The sequence below is a fragment of the Arachis ipaensis genome, chromosome B10, assembly GCF_000816755.2.
Source record: "Arachis ipaensis cultivar K30076 chromosome B10, Araip1.1, whole genome shotgun sequence".
NCBI lineage: Eukaryota > Viridiplantae > Streptophyta > Magnoliopsida > Fabales > Fabaceae > Arachis > Arachis ipaensis.
In genome coordinates, this window is record NC_029794.2 from 121,699,167 (window position 1) to 121,704,310 (window position 5,144).

At 36.5% G+C, this 5,144-nt stretch overlaps 1 long non-coding RNA gene across 1 annotated transcript; it reads right to left on the bottom strand.

The window, feature by feature from the left end:
• Window positions 2,598–4,671, bottom strand: LOC110267934. The gene is made up of 4 exons (XR_002355914.1): window positions 4,359–4,671; window positions 3,585–4,012; window positions 3,098–3,185; window positions 2,598–3,017 (listed from the first exon to the last, which is right to left on the bottom strand). It is a non-coding gene; the product is annotated as an uncharacterized LOC110267934 (long non-coding RNA).

Here is a 5,144-nt window from a genome sequence, read left to right on the forward strand (position 1 = left end):
TATTAAAAATATCTAATAAAAAATAAAAAATGGCTTTTTTAACATAATAAGCACTAGGGGTGTTCAAAACCGATCCGGACCGAACTAAACTGAAGAACCGAACCGAAAAAACCGAAACCAAATTAACCGAAAATCGAAAAAACCGAAAAAAATAATGTGTTGCTGTTTTTTTGCAGTTCGGTTCGGTTTTCAGTTCTCACCACCAAAACCCTAACCGAACCGAACCGAACTGGTTCTTCCCAAAACCCTAAAAATTAAAAACTACCTACCCCACTCCCCAGACGTGAAAGTGTGAGACGGCCACACCCCCACTCCCCCTGTCCCCCAAACACATCTTTCTCCTTCCCCAGATGGCCAAACCCATGCGCGACAGCGCGAGTCCCTCTCCAAATCCCTCTCCAAATCCCAGATCGGAGCCAGCCTGAGCCAGTGAGCCACCATATCTCGCCGTGCGGCCTGCGCACCCACTCACCCAGCCACGGAGACAGCCTGAGTCACCCACCTCGTTGAGAGTCGAAGCCTTCCTCAGTTCCTCCAAATCCCACCGCCGAAACAGAGGAGAACCCCCACCGCCGGTGCACGACCCAGCTTCCACCCAGTAGCGTTTCTGGAGCCACCTCCGACCTCGCCGCCTCCAGTCCACCCAGCAGCATTTCTGGAGCCCACCCACCTGGCCACCGATTGTCCGACTCAAGTGCATATGAAGCCCGAGCCATCTATTCAGGTAAACTTTGCTGATTTGTTGTTCAATTTAGGCCTAGGGTTATAACATGTCAGTTTATCAGTTTATTGTTTATTGCTGATTTATCAGTTTATTGTTTATTGCTGATTTATTGTTTATTGCTGATTTATCAGTCTATTGTTCAGTTTATCAGTCTATTGATTTATCAGTTTATCAGTCTATTGATTTATCAGTTTATCAGTTTATTGTTCAGTTTATCAGTTTATCAGTTATTCAGTGCTGGTTCTGTGCTTAATGATTTAAACTTCAGCTGCTTGTTTATTGCTGGTTCTGTGCTTGATTTATTGCTGGTTCTGTGCTTGTTTATTGCTGGTTCTGTGCTTGATTATCTGGTTTTGTTGAGTTTATTGCTTGTTTACTGCTGCTTAATGATCTAAACTTCAGCTGCTTGTTTCTGTGATTGATTTATTATTAAGATTATCTGGTTTTGATTTATTTTAATCTAGTTTTTATTAATATATATTATTTGTTATGATTGTTTCTTGTTTTATATATTTTGTAGAAGTTGCACCCACACGTGATCCCAATGAAGAAGATTCTGGTGTTGAGTCTGATTAAAGTACATCTTGTTAAGTTTTATGGTATGAATTGTTCTCCTTATATTATTATTATTATTATTATTGTTGTTGTTGTTGTTGTTCTTGTTGTTCTTATTATGTAACTGTTTTTTTTTTTTTTTTCAGGTTGGTTTGCATTAAGAAGTTTAATGACAATTTATTTTTATTTTCAGTTGTGTTGATTGTTGAACTATTAAACTTCTTTAATTGTCGTCTTTGAATTCTGTTGTCGTTATATTTCATTAGATCAAGACTTTGTTACCTATTGTGTATTTTGGTTTGTCGATTTCAATGTTATGACTTTGCATAATATATAGTATGGTAGAATTTTTTTTTATTTGATTGAAAAAACCGAACAAACCGAACCAAACTAAACCGATTTTAATTGGTTTGGTTTGGTTCGGATGAACTTGAAATAAAACTAAACCAAACCGAATCGCAGAATAATTAAACGATCGGATCGGATGACTTTTTCTTTAAAAACCGAACCAAACCGCACCGCAAACACCCCTAGTAAGCATTTTATTTATTTGAGCTCGTGCACTCAAGTTGAAGACGGGTTTGAGTTATTATTAGATTTTTTGAACAGGATTTGAGTTGTTTTATATTATATGTAACCAAGTTAGTGACAGAATACAAGGCCCAAGGGCATAATTGAGATCCATCAATTTTTATATATATACATTTTGTTGATCTAAAGTACAAATTGAGGCTGATTTTTTTTTATATGGAAAGAAATATAGAGTTTAGTGTTAAAATAAATATGTATAAAGTAATTATATTGATATGGTGTTAGTATAAAATGTAGGTAGCAATTTGTTTTCTTTAATTTTTTAAATTTAAAGTCTGCAAAATACAGGTTATGTTTGGTGTTTTTATTTTTTTTTTATTGAATGCAGGTTGTGTTTTATATTAGTTAAATTTTTTTTATTGAAAGCTGTAAAATATAGCTTACATTTTGTTTAAAACAAAATATTTTAACGAGAGTCTTGGTTATAAATACCATTGTCAATTTCTTTATTTTTGCAACTCTAAGCTCCATTCTTCTATCTTTTATATTTGTGAGTTTTTTTTACGGTTAGTAGTGTCAAAAAAGTTGGGTGAGGTAAAGTTGAGGTTATGGAAGGTATTATAAATTTGTGGGGGGTGTATTATAACAGTGAGATTATACCAAACACACGAAAGAGTGATTTTTATTTGTGAATATCCATTTTTCTTTGCTATTCCATACACAATAAATTTTGTAGAATTTCAAAATGGCCTTTGTGAGAACATACAAAGTCATATACTCATATTTTAAAATGCGCATGTGGTTCATTCACTTGGACTTCTGCATGCACAACTCTATTTGACAACCGTAGGTGATTTCTGTACTGTTGTGTGTACCACTTATAGTACATCAGAAGAGGATGGAAATTGACAATTTCGTCCCCTAGCTGCAGTGTATTATAAGGGGTCAGAAATTCACATGTTAACCCAAACCCTGTTCCTGTTGCTCCGATCATGGTTCTGTGTGCCGGTCAACGCCTACAATGAGCATCACCAATATGGAATGGTTCCTCCGGTCGAAGTTATTCAAACCCGAATTGACGTCTTACTCGGTCTGTTGGGTGCCACTCTATACATTCAAATGACAACGGAGACTTTGTGGAGCACACTACCAAAATTACGGATAGGCCGTCAGAAACCACCAATCTCATATATGGCCGCCATATAAACTAGACATTAGTAAATACGACGACGATAAGTTATATTATTAGACATAATAAGCTTCTTAGCAGAAATTGTTAAAACGTACATCATTGACCCCCATGTCATCTAGTTGTTGTCTAAAGTGCGTTGTAGACCTTCGCGTATATCTCATTAGCCAGCGCCAATGACTCCACCTAAATAAGTTTAGAATGGTTATAATCAATATAATAACAATAATAATAACAATAATATTAACAACAATAGTAAAAATAATAATGATGATAACCATTACCGTTTTGCAAGTGAAACACCAACAACGGCAAGCTCATTGCGGGAAATAGCTGCTAAAAAAGGCATACGCTCTCATGCCCAAATAAAAAGTAGAATAAGAGGGTAATCCATCTCTTTACATTGTATCATGATGCAAGACACAATGACCTGTACAAATGTGCCAGACTAGCTACCCCACAACTATAGAGTCGAATGCGGTGAAAATCTCGAAGAAGAAATAAAAATTCGAGTTTACAGAATTCATCGACTTGTCTGAAAATACAACCGTTCCAAGCATGAAGAAAATATAAGCCCGAACATACCACTCGATCGACTCCTGTGTATCTAACGATTCGATATCTCTGCATCGCCAAACCCCTGCAAGGTTTACCTTCCCCAATATGTGATGTCCAGACCGGGCGGCCTACCAAAAATAGCTAAGCAGTTTTCCACCAAGAACTCCTGACTGTTGTCCATTACTCCGTTCTACCCGTCACGAGCTCTCTATTAACCGGGAGGCCAAGTATATGTGTCACGTTTTAAAGTGTCACAGTCACTTTGCTGACTGAAAGATGAAACGTATGTGTTTCAGGCCTCCATTGTTCCACAAAAGCACTCAACAGTGCATATGTCCTCTCATTTCGCCTATTCGCGAAACATGGTAGAACCCAGTTGATACTAGAACCGTTGCAGCTATCTCGTTATAAGTTTTTGGCAGATCAATTTTTTTGGACAATAAATTTTTGATAACCTACAAAAAGAAAAATAACAATATTAATATATTAGTACTATTAAAATAAGGTGGAAACTCAGGTGCAGTCGACTTCACGTGAAGTTGATACCTGAGAATCGTTAGATGATTTGACTTATCCGACTAAATTTTCATCTAACGGCTCTCAGATATCAAATTCACGTGAAGTCGACTTCACCTGAGTTTTCACCTTAAAATAATATTAACAGTAATAATAATAATAATAATAAGAATATAATAATGATATAATAATATATTATTATTACATTATCTCGAATAATAATACATTAATAAATTATTATTAATAATATATTAATAAGGATAAATATCTTTTTTGGTTTATAACCTTTTATTCGAGGAACGACGCACACCTTAATCATACTTAAACTTCAACCAAACATTTATCCATTAAGAAAAATGGATAGATCGACCCATGCTACCGAATGACAAAAGGTTGACGTTGACGTATCAAGTAACAGTGCTACGTGGTACCCCAAATACGTTACAGGGACTAAAAATTTTCTCTCTGTCCCTTCATCTTCTTCCTTTTCCTTCTCCTCCGGTTCCTCCTCCTTTTTTTCTTTAAAATTTTAACCTATAATATAGCCAAGCTGACCATACCCTTGTGACTAACATAAATCCCAATCATATTCACTTACGATTATGATAATCATACAATCAATAATCAACACAACAAACACAATTAAGTTTACTACTTTCATCAAAATCGCATAACCTAGGATTTGAGAGAATGATACTTAATTTCACTAAAGATGCACTACTTCAAAGTAATTAGCTGGCAGAGATTGTGAGGTTGGGTAATGGTGGCTGGCGGTTTCTCTGGTACAGCTTCAACAACCAACAGTAGCAACGAAAGATGGCGGTAGTGGCGATTTGACAACTCAGAGACTGCGACATAGAAAAGCAAGATGCAGGGACAGCGACAGTAGCAATGGCATCGGTAACTCTGGCAGCATCAGTTTCGTGGAGTTAGAACGACAATTACAGTAGAACAAGACAGAACAAATGCAAGCTAGCTACGGCGCAGAAAAATTAGGAGCAGAAGAACAACGGCAAAAGCACACGTGGTAGAGATGGTTACAGTGCAGAGAGCACGGAAGTAACAGCGAAG